We start from the raw sequence: 16,675 nt of genomic DNA, 5'->3' as shown, positions 1-16,675 counted from the left end.
TTGAACCTCTTATCCCCCAAGCACAAGTATTATATTATAAGAAAATACTGATACTAGTATTTTTCAAATTTTTGTTGAAATCTGACATAAATTTTAAAATGATACATTGTTATATTTATATATTTTTGCTATTTTTTATTATTAAAATTTATTACCTTAGTCCTTTCCCTAACCCTAGTTCTAACCCTAATCCTAGTTCTAGCCCTAGTCATAATTAAGGTTAAAAAGAGTTGGGATACCTTTCCTCAATTGGCAACAGTTCTCCCAGGAGGTCCCTGTCTCTCCCCTCACAAAATTACAATTGAGTTGTTGGAGATCACAGTGCAGCAAATGTGTAGAGTACGTTAGATAATAATGTCTCTGCCTATGCAGAACGCAGCAGCCAAGAGGAGTTTGTGATCAACTGCTGCTCTCTGCATAGGCAGCGACCAAAATGTCAAAGCTCATTTCATTATACTGAGAGCGCTGTCATCCCATCGGCTAAAGGGTGGGCACTCACTGTGCCTGGATGCCATTGTTAAAAATAAAAGGGCATAGGGTGCAGTGTTGTCCTGGCTCATTTGACAGTGGGAATGCGGAAGTGGGTGAAATTGTGCGCCCCCATAAAATGTGATGCGCTTTTTGCCCTCTCACATTGACTTATGGATTGGTCTGGGTCTGATCACTGGGACCCCCAACATTCATGAAGCGGGGCCCTGAAAGTCAGTTGGACTGCTGGAAAAAAAGTGCATTGTACTCAGCAGTCCCATAGACATGGAGTGCGCCCCACTGCTCCATTTTGACAGGGCATTTCAGAAGCTCGCTCTCGAGGTAATTTGGTTGTCCCAGTGCTCAGAACCCAACCAATCTGTAAGTTATCACATATCCTTTGAATAGATGATAACTTTATTATTTGGAATAAATACCCCTTTAATTTCCAGAAAGTACCCGAATGTAACAGCCTATAGGATTGCATTGTCAGGGAATTTGGGGAAATTTCTGTAAAATTCTCACCTGGATACTAACATGTGATAAGTCAGTTCTTTATTTATTTTTTGGCAGTGAACAGGTACATGCTTGTATTAAGAAGCGGGAAACGTCCTGTCCTGGTGCTACCCACAGAACTGAGCATTTGTTACAATGTATCAGCATAGTTAAAGGGAACCTGTCAGCAGGTTTTTGCTATGTAATCTAACAGCAGCATGATGTAGGGGTAGAGAGCCTGATTCCAGAGATGTATCACTTAGTTTATTGGGTGCAGCAGTTGTCATAGAATCACAGATTTCTCTGCTGTAGATCTATCAGAGCTCAGAATGTTGAGTTTGGAATGTTACCGATAGGATTTTTTCCTATCGTTTTTTTTTTCCTATCGGTTATTTGCTTCCAACTGTATGTGGCTGGTTGATCCTCATACATATTAATAGTGGTGCCCTCCCCTTTTTTTGCTATTGAGCTCGGTATGTTGAGCTCGGAATGCTGAGCTGTGTATAACCCCGCCCACACCACTGATTGGCCGCTTTCTCTGTACACTGTATAGTGACAGAGAGCAGCTAGTCAGTGTTGGGGGAGTGGCTGGACCAGGAAGCACGAGACAGCTAGTCCTATAGTGATAATTTCCTGCTGATAAAATACTGATTATATTCAGTCCCTACATCATGCTGCTCTTAGATTATTTAACCCCTAGATTTATCACTATAACAACCTCTAATTTTAAAGTAGTAGGTTAGGAATTTAATGTTGTTGTTTTTATAATTCACTGATAGAGAGCAGATATTTCAATAATGGAGTAGAAGTAAAGCATAAGCGTCTTTAAAACTAAATACTAGGTACAGGAGAGTGGCGAGAGGGCAGATGCACATCTCTTTATAAGGGGGACTAATTGAATCCAAGCAAAAGCTTCTACATAGACCCAAATGTAACAGAGCTGAGTTTCTATTTTGCCACAAGTGAAATTGTTACCAGTTATTCCAACTTTTTCCTTAGTAAAATAAATTCCAATGAGACCGCAACCTAAATGAAAAAGTTGTAGCTAATTGCTCATCATAATACTCACAGCAGCACAGAGCATTTTACGTTTAGAAGATAATTTTACCTGTAAACAGCTAAATGAGGACAGGTGTGAATGAGGTTATGGAAACATAGGCAAGTAATTATATAGATAGGGGAAGGGCAGGGTCGCTGGTTGTCACAGTCCTCACCCCGCAGGGCATTCTTACTGAAGTCTGATGGATCAGTGCACCGAGCAGAAGGAGCTGAATGAAGGACGCAGATTCCCTACTCTTTGATCCTGACATCCCTATTCTTTGATCTAATAAGGAAATGTCGGCAATAAGTGGACGTTTCATTTCTCCAGATGTGTGTTAAAAACTGTGCAGATCTAATGGGAAGATCCAAAAGCCATTATTCTATATGAAGTGACACAGAGGAAGCAAAGCTAAGCATGAAAGAATGCTAGAATGGGGGTAAATCCCCCCAAATAAAGGGATCACAGGGTGTCTTTCTCTTGTAACCCCCAACAATCAGATATAATCTGCAGGGAGATGGCAAAACCTAAATGGCAAACACTACAGTCAGCCTCTTCCCAGGCAGAACTGGCAGATAACAGAGAACAGAAGATTGTACTCCGCTACAAAGAAAGCATGGATAGAATTTTAAGTTTGGTCAGACTTTTTGCAGAACTTTCTACAGTTTTCCCATTTACCTGATTACCTCATATCTCTCTATCTATCTACCTATCTATCTATCTACAGGTATCATCTATCCATCCTCTTATCTATCTATCTGTCTATCTATCTATCTATCCCATATCTATCTATCTATCTATCTATCTATCTATCTATCTATCCCATATCTATCTATTTATCTATGTATGTAAATTCAAATTCAAATGGGCTTTATTGGCAGGACTAAGTACATGTTAGCATTGCCAAAGCAAGTGGTAAAATAATGGGGGTGGGGGTGGGGATATGGACACATCCAGGGTGGGGTATCGGGGTCCATGACACATCAGGCTCCTCTTAGTCTGTGTCAGTCACTGACATATTGCGCTGCTATGGCCGCTGCACTTTCCTCTTCCCCCAGTAGTATAGACAGTTTCTCTTTCTCCTCCATGGAGGTGAAGTCTGGAAGGAGATCAGACAGTCTCCTGAAGTGAATGTCCCTCACTGCAGAGTATTTGGGGCACCTCAGCAAGAAGTGGACCTCATTCTCCACGGCCTCCTGGGGACACCGCTGGCAGAGTCTCCTCTCTTGGGGCTGTTGGTGCCGAACGGATTTGATGAGTAGGCTGTGGGCGCTCAGTCTGTATCGGCTCAGGATCTGTCGCTCTTTGGGGTTTTCTAGTTTTTCTAGATATGGGGCCAGTTTGTATTCCCTCTGTAGGTTTTGGTATACCATCAGTTTCTGTGATTTGCTTATGTTGTTCCTCCAGACACTGATATATTCCTCTTTGCCTTTGTGTACCGTCTTCCAGATTTCGCCTTTTGTTAGGCCATGCAGGTTGGTGGCTTGGTCAGGCTGGTTTTGGATGATTTGTATTGGGGGGCTTCCTTCTCCTGGGGCTTCCTGGTTAGCAAGGCTTTGTGATGGTAGGAGCTGGGACCACTACTTTGTAGATGAGCCTTGAATGCACTTTCTTCTGGATCGCAAGGTATAGTAGGGAATCTGCCCAGCTCTGCTTGGCAGGCGCTGTTTGATGTGCCGCGATAGACTTGAAAGAGGTGTTTGCAGAACTCTAGGTGGAATATTTCTGTTGGCCGAGTGTCCCACTTTGACAAGTTTAGGTATGAGACTGGACCCCAGACTTTGCTGCCGTACAGAAGGATTGGGGCAAGGTTGGTACCAAAGATTTTTAGGAACACGGTTACAGGTTCCTTGAGATGGCACAGACGTCTTCTGATGGCACAGAAGGCTTTGCCTGCCTTGTCTTTCAGCAACTCTATGGCTTGCTTAAAGCTCCCTTATTGGCTGAGTTCTAGGCCCAAGTAGGTGTACTTGTTGGTTTCCGTAAGTGGACAGTTGTCTATTATGAAGGAGGGATGGCCAGCTGGTTTCTGCTTTATTTTCTGGAACACTATGATATTAGTTTCCTTCTGGTTGATTGGCAGTGCCCATGTGGTGCTGAAGGTCTCTAGGATTTTCAGATTATCTTGGAGGCCTTTATCAGTTGGTGATAACAGCACGAGATCATCAGCATACAGCAGACATTTCACCTCTTTGTCATGGAGGGTGAGTCCTGGTGCTGAGAAGGACTCCAGAGCCACCACCAGCTCTTTGATGTAACTGTTGAAGAGCGTTGGACTAAGGCTGCAGCCCTGTCTCACTCTTCAGCTCTGTTGGAGATAGGCCATTCTTCTACCATTTACTCTCAGGTTGCAGCTGATCTCAGTGTAGGTGCTTCAGGTGACATCACATGTTTTGCCTCCTATTCCGCTCCCCAGCAGTTTTAGGAATAGCCCTGGATGCCACACTGAGTCGAAGGCCTTCTTGATGGCCACAAAGCAGGCATAGATCCTCCCATGCTTTGAATTGTGGACGTGGTTCTTGATGAGGCTGTACAGGGTGTAGATGTGGTCCATGGTGCGGTGGTTTAGAATGAAGCCTGCTTGTTTTTTGCTGAGGACGTTGTGTTTGGTGAGAAAGGTTAGGATCCTCTTGTTCGGGACCCAGTTGAAGAGTTTCCCCAAGTTGCTGCTGACACATATTCCCCTATGTAACGGGTCTGGGAGGCGGAACCTCAGAGCTACTATACAAGGAGGCGGTCCTTGTAAGGGAGCGGGTGGCGACCAGGGAAGACGGGCTGGAAGTCTCAGCAGGTGAACGGGACAGTCTCTGAGTGAACGGGACAGTCTCTGAGTGAACGGGCTGGAGGTCATGGCAAGTGACCGGGGCAGTCTCTAGGTATAGGGTAGGTACGACCTGTGGCGGCTGAAGATAGACGTGAGCTCCCAGGTGAGCAGGCGAGAGTCTCTGGATGAACGGGTGGTCACAGCAGGTGACGGCGGAGCCTCCAGGAAGACCAGCGGACAGGCGACAGATGAGCGCTCCCAGGTGAGCGGGCAGAAGTCTCTGGACAGGCGGGTGGTCACAGCACGTGACGGCAGAGCCTCCGGGTAGGCAAACAGACAGGTAGCAGAAGAGCGCTCCCAGGTGAGCGGGCAGGAGTCACTGGACAGGCAGGTGGTCACAGCACGTGACGGCGGAGCCTCCAGGTAGGCTAGCAGGCAGATAGCAGATGTGCGCTCCCAGGTGAGCGGGCAAGCTGGTCCATAGACAGACTGACAGGAGTTGGAAGGCAGACCGTCGGACCTCAGGCAGGCAGGCAGGTAGCTGATGTGCGCTCCCAGGTGAGCGGGCAGGCTGGTCCTTAGACAGACTGACAGGATTAGTAAGGCAGACCGTCGGACCTCAGACAAGCTGGCAGGTATCTGATGTGCGCTCCCAGGTGAGCGGGCAGGCTGGTCCTTAGACAGACTGACAGGATTAGTAAGGCAGACCGTCGGACCTCAGACTAGCAGGCAGGTAGCAAGTAATCAGGCAGGAATCTGGCAGGTAACTGGCAGGTAACTGGCAATGGGACCTGAGGGCTGAAGCACAGGTGAGACACAGGTGCAAACAACATTGCTCGGGCACCTCCATTTTGGAGGAGGTGCCTTATATACGGTAAAGTCCTCCGGCCATTGGCCGGGGACTCCTTAGGACGGCGCGCGCGGCCCCTTTAAGAGGGAGGGAGGGCGCGCGCGCGCGCCCTAAGCACAGTGGCCGGGAAGGAGCGCGCGCTGCCAGCAGAGCGGGAGAGGGACGCCGGGCACGGAGCAGAGCGGTGAGGGGAACAGCGTCCCTGCCTAGCAGAGGGCAGGGACGCCGGCACTACAGTACCCCCCCCTTTAGGCCCCCCCTTTTTTAGGCCAGAGAGAAATTTAGCTAGGATGAGAGGGGCATGGATGTTCTCCCGGGGCTCCCACGTTCTCTCCTCAGGACCAAACCCCTTCCAATCTACCAGAAAAAAAGGTCTTTCCTCTTACCCTTTTGGTGGCAAGAATGTTCTCTACCTCAAACTCGTCCTCAGCAGAAACCGGAGCAGGAGGCGTACCTGTAGACTTGGAAAAAGAGTTAAGCACCACGGGTTTGAGGAGAGATACATGGAAGGAGTTGGGGATCCGTAAGTTGGCCGGGAGTTTCAATTTATAGGCCACCGGGTTGATCTGACTGATGACCTCCAGAGGGCCGATGAACCGAGGCCCTAACTTGTAAGAAGGTATCTTGAGTCGAACATATTTAGATGAGAGCCAGACTTTATCTCCTGGACGAAATTGTGGAGGATCCAGGCGTTTTTTGTCAGCGTGTCTTTTCATACGCTCGGATGACAGAAGGAGTGCGGACCGGGTACTCTCCCATATGGAGGAAAATTTGCTAACGAGAGATTCCGCAGCCGGGTTGTCCACAGAGGTGGAGACAGGAAAAGGAATCCGAGGATGCTGACCAAAGACTACAAAAAACGGGGATTTGGAGGAGGATTCGCTCTCGTGATTATTATAAGAGAACTCGGCCCATGGTAGGAGATCCACCCAGTCAGAATGGTGGGCATTAACGAAGTGCCGGAGGTAACTGGTCAGGTTCTGATTGATCCGCTCCACTTGACCATTGGACTGTGGGTGGTAAGCGGAAGAGAAGTCCAGGGTGACGTCTAGTAGTTTACAAGTGGCTCTCCAGAAACGTGAGGTGAACTGTACCCCACGATCCGACACGATGTGGAGGGGCAGGCCATGAAGACGGAAGATGTGGCGGATAAAGTCTTTAGCCAGCTCGGGTGCAGACGGAAGGCCTGGCAGGGGAATAAAGTGAGCCATCTTGGAAAAGCGGTCAGCGACCACCCAAATGACCGTACAACCGGCAGAGACGGGGAGATCAGTTATAAAGTCCATTGCTATATGCTGCCAGGGGGCAGCAGGTACAGGAAGCGGAAGGAGGCGTCCGGCTGGCAGATGTCTCGGGACTTTGTTGCGGGCGCAGGACACACAGGCAGAAACAAAGTCTATTATGTCCTTGTGCAGGGTAGGCCACCAATAGTGCCGGGCAATAAGCTGGAGGGTCTTTTTCTGACCGGCGTGGCCAGCTAGTTTAGACGAATGGCCCCAGTGTAGGATCTTCTCCCGATCAGGTACTGAAACAAACGTCTTACCGGGAGGGAGACGATTTAGACTCACGGGAGCCACCTGCATTACTCTGGCGGGATCGATGATATGTTTAGGTTCTTCCTCGAGATCGGACACCAGAAAGGATCGGGACAAGGCGTCTGCTTTGACGTTTTTGTCAGCCGGGCGAAAATGAAGAACAAAATCAAAACGAGCAAAAAACAAGGACCACCGGGCTTGGCGCGGGTTAAGTCTCTGGGCATGCTGGAGGTAAGCCAAGTTCTTGTGGTCAGTGTAAATTATTACCGGATGAAGAGCCCCCTCGAGTAGGTAACGCCACTCCTCCAACGCCAGTTTGATGGCCAATAACTCTCGGTCTCCTATGGAATAGTTGCGCTCAGAAGAGGAGAAGAGTTTGGAGAAGAAGCCACAAGTTACCATTCTCCCGGAAGATGATTTTTGAGTAAGTACCGCTCCGGCTCCAGAGGAGGAGGCGTCAACTTCCAGGAAGAACTGCTTGTTGCCGTCCGGGCGATGCAGCACCGGGGCGGAAGAGAAGGCCTGTTTTAGGGAAAGAAAGGCCTCCTCTGCTTCGGGCGGCCACTCTTTGGGATTAGTACCCTTACGGGTGAGTGCGGAAATTGGGGCAGTCCGGGAAGAGAAGTGCGGGATGAAGAGACGGTAATAGTTGGCGAAGCCCAGGAACCGTTGAATAGCCTTCAACCCCTCTGGTCGGGGCCATTTCTCGATGGCAGACAGTTTCTCAGGATCCATTTGTAGGCCGGTCTGAGAGATAATGTAGCCCAGAAACGGAAGCGAGGTCTGCTCAAAGAGGCAATTCTCATATTTAGCGTAGAGATGGTTCTGCCTGAGCCTGAGCAGGACCTGACGAACGTCCCTCCGGTGAGTCTGGAGATCCGGAGAGAAGACCAAGATGTCGTCCAGGTACACCACTACGCAGGAGTAGAGAAGGTCCCGGAAGATGTCATTGACCAACTCTTGAAAGACGGCAGGAGCGTTACAGAGACCAAAGGGCATTACCAGATATTCATAGTGGCCGTCCCGGGTGTTGAATGCCGTCTTCCATTCATCCCCCTGACGGATACGAACCAGGTTGTACGCCCCACGGAGGTCCAGTTTGGTGAAGATTCTAGCCCCCCTCAGACGATCAAATAACTCCGGAATGAGCGGAAGGGGGTACTTATTCTTCACCGTGATCTGGTTAAGGCCTCTATAGTCTATACAGGGACGGAGAGAGCCGTCCTTCTTTTTGACGAAAAAGAAGCCTGCTCCCGCCGGGGAGGTGGATTTCCGAATGAATCCCCTGGCCAGATTTTCCTCAATATATTCGGACATCGACCGGGTCTCAGCAGCGGATAATGGATAAATATGCCCACGGGGAGGAGAAGTACCAGGTAACAGGTCGATAGGACAGTCGTATGGTCTATGAGGGGGTAGTGTCTCTGCCTCCTTTTTATTAAAGACATCAGCATAAGACCAATAAGGAATCGGAAGTCCAGGTAGATTAGCTGGGGTAGGAGAAGGACGGACGGGATGAACGGGAACCAGACAGGTCTTATGGCAGCCCTGTCCCCAGCGAAGGACTTCTCCGGTCTGCCAGTCAAGAACGGGTGCATGTTTCTGGAGCCAAGGTAGGCCTAGCAAGAGGGCGTGAGAAAGTCCAGGCAGAACATGGAAGGAGATACTTTCAGAATGCAGCATTCCCACCTGCAGAGTAATGGATTCGGTGATGAGTTGGATGGGGCGTGGTAAGAGCCCCCCATCCACGGCAGCAACAGACAAGGGTACAGCCAGAGGTTTGGTGGGGATGCGGTATTTCTCTACCAGGGACTGTGAAATAAGATTCCCGGCTGCTCCAGAGTCCAGTTGGGCTAGTTCGAAATAACGGTTCTCCCCGTAGACGATTGAAACTGACAACAGCAGGGATGGAGAGGATTTATTCTTGTCTAGGTGGACCTCTCTGAGCGAACCTAGACACAGGCGTTTCCCGATCTCTCCGGGCAGGCACGGATCCGGTGCTCCTTACTGCCACAGTAGAAGCAGGTCCCCTCGGCACGACGTAAGTCCTGACGGGTCTTGACCATCTTGGTCTGGTCGACCTGCATAGGCTCAGGAGGGTGTACCTGGTTAGAGACAGAAGGAGTGACGGGTTTCTGAAAAGTAGGAGCTAGACGTGGTAACCTCCTGTTATGCACACGCCCGGGCTAAGCGGCGTGTGCGTGTGATTGGTAGTGATTCCACTGGACCGTGCCGGAGAGTGTATGCCTGGAGGGGCGTGACTAAGTATTCACCCGATCCGACCAGGGTCGCACGACGGCATACGACGCCAGTGCACCAAGGAGGAACCGAGCAGAGGGACCAGGTGCTACTCCAGGACAGACCCCGGACACGGCTGTTGACCCACACAGGGAATACAGGAACAGGCTGGTAGGCTGGCACACAGACTGGAGGGTATAGGCAGGCACGACTGGTATGCAGGCAGGCGGGTATGCAGGCAGGGGGGTAAAGGCAAGCACAGCTAGAGTGCAGACAGGAGGCACTAGCAGGTAGGAACACAGGCGGGATAGAACCCAGTACACACCGGGACTCAGGAACAATACAGGCAGGATAGGGCCCAGTACACACTGGGACTCAGGAAATAATACAGGCAGGATAGGGGTACAGGCAGGGCAGGACAGGACTGCCGGAGCAGCGGGCAGAAGCAGGGCAGGACAGGACTGCCGGAGCAGCGGGCAGAAGCAGGGCAGGACAGGACTCTGTTCACACGGAACAGACAGGAAGGGAAAGACAGAGCCAGACACCCACAGGATACTTGCAGTGAAGTAGCGAGTGGACCACAAACTCACAAACGGAAGTACAGAGACAACTGGCAGGAGTTAGGTACGAGTTCAGACTCTGCAGGAAAAGGAAGGGAATGGACATAGACAAAACAGGTAAAGGATAGGAGAGAGTTCAGACTGGAACTGAGTGTACGGAGGAGACCGACACTGCAGCGGGATACAGGAGCGGGTCTGGGAATACTGCCCCCAGAGAGGCGGGACGAACAGGCAAGGAGCGTGTTCAGACAGGACAGACAAGATACAGGAGCGGGTCTAGGTAATCGGCCCCTAGAAGGCGGGAGGAACAGGCTAGGAGCGTGTTCAGACAGGACAGACAAGAGAACACAGAAAAGACTCAGTTCAGACACGGGAACTAATACCGCAAAGCAGGAGACATACAGGACACAGTTCAGACACGGGAGCTGACACCGCAAGGCAGGAGAAATACAGGACTTAGTTCAGACACGGGAACTAATACCGTAAAGCAGGAGACATACAGGACACAGTTCAGACACGGGAGCTGACACCGCAAGGCAGGAGAAATACAGGACACAGTTCAGACAGGCCTGGAAATACAGCCTCCAGGAAAGGCGGACAGGGAAACAGGAACGGGACCTGGCAACTTCAGAGTGCAAGCACACACTGAAAGAAACACATATGCTCAGGCCGGGATAGAAGGGAGCTGCTGAGCTATATACCAAGTGACAGACAGCAATAGGCTGAGGACGCACAAGGGGTGTGACCCACAGCAGGTACAAAAGACAGGAAGTGATCGGGCGCCGCCCTTAAGCAGCAGAGACAGACACAAACAGACAGCATGGAGGGAAGCCAGAGAGACATTCTGGACAGGAGATCAAGTGCGCCCTCTTGCACAGTGGGAGATGGACCACCATGCAAGGACGCCGCCAGGTATGTTACACCTCCTCTCATGGGTGACCTCTCTGGCACGCTCCTGGAACCGTAGGTCAATCCGGGTGGCAAGAGTTATTAAGTCATCGAGAGTGGTAGGAATGTCCCGACCGGTAAGTTCATCTTTAATACGGCCGGACAGACCCTCCCAGAAGACGGAAACCAGAGCGTCGTTTTCCCAGGCCAGCTCCGAGGCAAGGGTACGGAACCGTATGGCATATTGGCCCACGGTGAGACTTTCCTGACGGAGGCGTAGCAACGATGATGCGGATGAGGTCTTCCGTCCGGGTTCGTCGAAGACTTTCCGGAAAGCCGTGAGAAAAGCAGGCAAGTTGGACACCAGGGGGTCTCCTCTCTCCCATAGAGGATTTAGCCAGGCCAGGGCCTCCCCGGTGAGATGGGACATGATGAATGCAATTTTGGCTCGGTCGGAGTTAAACTGGTGGGACAAAAGTTCAAAGTGCAGGGTGCACTGATTTATGAAGCCCCGAGCCTGGGCGGAGTCGCCTCCGAAGCGAGGAGGTGCAGAAAGCCGGGGTCCAGGGTAGGATACCATGGTATTAGTGGGCAGCGGAGCTGCCGGATTGCGAGACATGGCACTGGCGGAGGTTGCTGGTGGAGCAGTCAGAGTGTCCAGGCGAGTATTGACATTCCGCAGGTGACCCAGGATGGACTCCTGTTGGGACCTTTGACGGGACAGTTCATGACACAGGTCCGAGAGCGAGGGAGCTTGGGTGCCACCGGGTTCCATGGCCCGAGCAAACTGTAACGGGTCTGGGAGGCGGAACCTCAGAGCTACTATACAAGGAGGCGGTCCTTGTAAGGGAGCGGGTGGCGACCAGGGAAGACGGGCTGGAAGTCTCAGCAGGTGAACGGGACAGTCTCTGAGTGAACGGGACAGTCTCTGAGTGAACGGGCTGGAGGTCACGGCAAGTGACCGGGGCAGTCTCTAGGTATAGGGTAGGTACGACCTGTGGCGGCTGAAGATAGACGTGAGCTCCCAGGTGAGCAGGCGAGAGTCTCTGGATGAACGGGTGGTCACAGCAGGTGACGGCGGAGCCTCCAGGAAGACCAGCGGACAGGCGACAGATGAGCGCTCCCAGGTGAGCGGGCAGAAGTCTCTGGACAGGCGGGTGGTCACAGCACGTGACGGCAGAGCCTCCGGGTAGGCAAACAGACAGGTAGCAGAAGAGCGCTCCCAGGTGAGCGGGCAGGAGTCACTGGACAGGCAGGTGGTCACAGCACGTGACGGCGGAGCCTCCAGGTAGGCTAGCAGGCAGATAGCAGATGTGCGCTCCCAGGTGAGCGGGCAAGCTGGTCCATAGACAGACTGACAGGAGTTGGAAGGCAGACCGTCGGACCTCAGGCAGGCAGGCAGGTAGCTGATGTGCGCTCCCAGGTGAGCGGGCAGGCTGGTCCTTAGACAGACTGACAGGATTAGTAAGGCAGACCGTCGGACCTCAGACAAGCTGGCAGGTATCTGATGTGCGCTCCCAGGTGAGCGGGCAGGCTGGTCCTTAGACAGACTGACAGGATTAGTAAGGCAGACCGTCGGACCTCAGACTAGCAGGCAGGTAGCAAGTAATCAGGCAGGAATCTGGCAGGTAACTGGCAGGTAACTGGCAATGGGACCTGAGGGCTGAAGCACAGGTGAGACACAGGTGCAAACAACATTGCTCGGGCACCTCCATTTTGGAGGAGGTGCCTTATATACGGTAAAGTCCTCCGGCCATTGGCCGGGGACTCCTTAGGACGGCGCGCGCGGCCCCTTTAAGAGGGAGGGAGGGCGCGCGCGCGCCCTAAGCACAGTGGCCGGGAAGGAGCGCGCGCTGCCAGCAGAGCGGGAGAGGGACGCCGGGCACGGAGCAGAGCGGTGAGGGGAACAGCGTCCCTGCCTAGCAGAGGGCAGGGACGCCGGCACTACACCCTATATTTTGCTGGGTCGTACTTGTCCACGTTTTTGTGAATTGGGGTTATGAGTACTTGGTTCCAGTTTTTGGGGAAGTAGCCAACCTGCAGTACAATATTGAATAGTTTTGCTATCGCAGCCTGGATGTCTGGCGGGCTGTATTTCAGCATTTCTGGGAGGATCCTATCTGGGCCGCTGGCTTTTCAACCTTTTATCAGTGTGATCCTTTCTGTTATTTCTGGCAATGTAATTGGTGTGTCCAGAGGGTTTTGGAAGTCTTTGAATTTTTCCCCCATATCCTTCAGTTTGTTCACAAGCTCTTTTTATGCTGGGTTCAGATCTTCACTTGGGATGTCTTTGTAAAGTCCTTAAAGTACTGGAGCCAGATGTTGCCGCTCTGGATGTGGAGGTTGTTGCTTTTTCGGTTGGATCCTAGGTGGTTCCATAGTTCCCGAAAGCTGTTGTCTTCAAGGGCATCTTGGAGTCGAAGGAGTTTGGTGGAAATGTGTTTTTTTTGTTTTTTTTGAGGATGGGTTTGCAATTTCGTTGTATGGTGTGGTAGGCTTCTCTCAGAGTGGGGTTGTTTGGGTCTCTGTGTTTTTTATTTGAAGCCATTCTTAGGGCCTTCTTTATAGTTTTACATTCCTTGTCAAACCAGTTGGTGGGATTTTGTTAACTCGGCCTCTTGTCTTGTTGCATCTTTTCAGGTCAAGCTAAAGAGCCCGTTCTGCTGCAGAGTTTGTGGGGGTGATTTGTTTGTGGCTTAGATGTATAAGAGCAGTTGGTTGTGGTCTGACAAATGTGTTTGGGGTGACTACAGAGGCGCCAATGCTTGTAGGGTCCATATCTATCTATCTATGGTTTATTAACCCATTGTGATGGCTACGTTTCGTTCCAAGTGTGGAACTTTATCAACACTTGGAATGAAACGTCGCCATCATAATGGGTCAATAAACCATGCATATTTTTGACCTTGGAGTGCTGTCTCTGGATATTGCAAAGGTTTGGATTTGCCTGAGGGGCCTTGCACCCACTATCTTTATTTTTTCTATGGCTGGTGCTGCACTATTTTTTTACTCTTCTATCTATCTATCTATCTATCTATCTATCTATCTATCTATCTATCTATCTAATAGATAGATACACAGATTGATAGATAAATAGATAGATGATTGATAGATAAATAAATAGAATGACAGATAGATACATAGATAATCTATCTATTTATCTATCTACGTATCTATCTATCTACGTATCTATCTACGTATCTATCTACGTATCTATCTACGTATCTATCTACGTATCTATCTATCGTATCTATCTATCGTATCTATCTGTCTACGTATCTATCATCTATCACCTATCTATCTATGTACAGTACTGTGAAGACACGGGGTCTCCCGTGGGCAGAATACTACTCAGACAACACAGGGTGAGGGAAAACAGTGTGACAATACTTTATTGAACCACCAAACAGGCAATAAACATATAGAACAGTCCCAGCAATTACACAAGATGGTGCAAAATTACAGAGTCTAACCCTTCCGCTGACTCGCCGGGATTAGAGCACCTGCGACTCTGGGGATTCCAGGGCCGACTACCCCCACCAGTGGCATCTCGCTTTTGGCGGGCACACACAGAGAGAGGTAACAACAAGCTTAGGAAGCTGATAGTCCATTGAGGCACGTGGCCAGGTGATCAAAAGATCCCAACCTGGCTTCTCTGAGCATATCCATGGGGGCCAGGTGACCGAAGGGTCCCTACCTGGCTACCCCAAACATATCCATGGGACCAGGTGACCGGAGAGTCTCAACCTGGCTACCCCGACCATATGCATGAAAACAAGTGACCAGAGGGTCCCAACCTGGCTTCTCCAAGCATATCCATGGGGGCCAGGTGCCAGGAGAGTCCCAACCTGGCTACCCCAAACATATCTTTGGGACCAGGCTATCAAAGAGTCCCAGTCTGACTTCCCAAAACGTTTCCATGGGGCCAGGTGACCGGAGGGTCCCAATGTGGCTTCTCCGAGCATATCCATGGGGCCAGGTGACTGGAGGGTCCCAACCTGACTACCCCAAACATATCCATGGGTTCTGTGATATTCAATGGAGCACATCTGTATTCTTCCAGCCAGGGTTGTGGTCCTTTAAGCTGGCATCCTGTAGAATACAAATTTGTGTCCCTCTTGATGAAGCCATGGTGTTCTGTAGAGCTGTCAAGTAGTGTGTTCCTGGCTGTGATTTTGTAAAAAGACACCTGATACAGAGGCATGTCCCCCTTATATAGTTCACAACTGTCCTTCAAGACATTATCCACAGGTCAGCGGGAGGTAAGTTGAGTTTAACTCTCATTGTTTGAGCATTTAATCAATCTGCATATATTGTCCTCTTCTGTTTTGCGAGTCAACAAGCCACAGGGCCCACACAATGGTTAATCAACATATTTAGCAAACATCCATTGTGCAATGACCCTGTGTCCCTGTCTTGCAGAATTAACAAACAATAAGTTGCAGTAAATATCAACTCAAGTGTCAACATCCAGGCTTATACAAACAATAGTTTATGCTTCTTGACCAACCAAAGAAAACCACATAAATTAAAAAGTCAACATAAAGATAATAGCGTATGTCTCCTGTCCTACTGAATTTATATCTGGATAATTAAGATTAAATGCTGTGTCGCCACAAGTATCTATCTATTTATCTATCTATCTATCTAGAGAAAGATTCAATGTATGTTGAACTGAAACATTGATATGGTTAAATAAATAGTTCATTTTTTGCTTCACACAAATTTGGAGCGCTTTTTTTCCTTTTTTAGAATCACAGCCACAGCATTTCTTTTGGGTTGCGGTCTGGATAGTGACTCGGCCATTGCAACTCAATGACTACAAGGTGCCCAGGTCCAGTGACTGCAAAACAAATCCAAAGCATCCCTCCTCAACCACCGTGTTTGACCGTTGATATCTGGTGTTTGTGCTGATTTGCTATTTACGGCTCAAGGCATTATGTCCACTTCTCCACTTTGATCTCATCTGTCCAAAGAACAATGCTCTAGAAGACTTGTGGTCTGTTAAGATGCAACTTTACAAACTTTAGCCTTGCTGCCATGTTCTTTTTATCAAGAACATGCTTTCTCCTGGCAATCCTTCTACACAAACCATGCTCGTTCAGTCATTTTCTAATTGTATTGTCATTAACTTCAACATTTTAAGGGGTTGTCCACTTTCAGAAAAGTGGGTCTAAAACTGTGTAAAATACAAAAAATAAGAAAATCAGCAGTTACTGACACTCCCTGGGTCCTGCACTCACTTCAATACTGGTATATGGACTATAGTGGTGACATCTCGTCAATTGCTTGTATCACCGCTCTAGACGGTCACTGAGTTTAGCAACTAGTACATTGAGCTCCGCATTGGGTGCTGTTACCCTCACTGTATGACCACTGAGCTCAGTTATTGGCTAGAGCGATGACGAGCGCTCTTCATGTGACATCACCACTGTAATCAAAACACTAGGACCGAAGCAGCGGAAAGAGATGGTGCTGAGTGATTTATCTGCTGACATTGTATTTTACACAATTTGCAGACGACTTTCCTGAAAGTGGACAACCCTTTAATATGCTAAATGAAGCCTTTAGAGTCTGAGCAGTAGCTCTTGGATTTTTTTCTGCAATATATCTGAGGATTGTACGTTTTGACCTTGGGGTGAATTTGCTGGGATGTTCATTCCTGGGAAATTTGTCAGCTTTCTTGAAAGTTTTTCCCTTGTGAATAATCTTCTTCACTTTAAAATGATGGACTCAATAGTTTGGAAATGGCCGTACAACCCTTCCAAGATTGATTGGCAGCAACAATTGCTATTCTACCATCATTTCTGATGTCTTTCCTCCTTGGCATTGCATTAA

This window comes from Phyllobates terribilis, unplaced genomic scaffold, assembly GCF_046119375.1.
Source record: "Phyllobates terribilis strain yellow unplaced genomic scaffold, ASM4611937v1 Scaffold_5__5_contigs__length_657084704, whole genome shotgun sequence".
NCBI classification, from domain to species: Eukaryota; Metazoa; Chordata; class Amphibia; order Anura; family Dendrobatidae; genus Phyllobates; species Phyllobates terribilis.
This window is presented reverse-complemented; position numbering follows the sequence as displayed.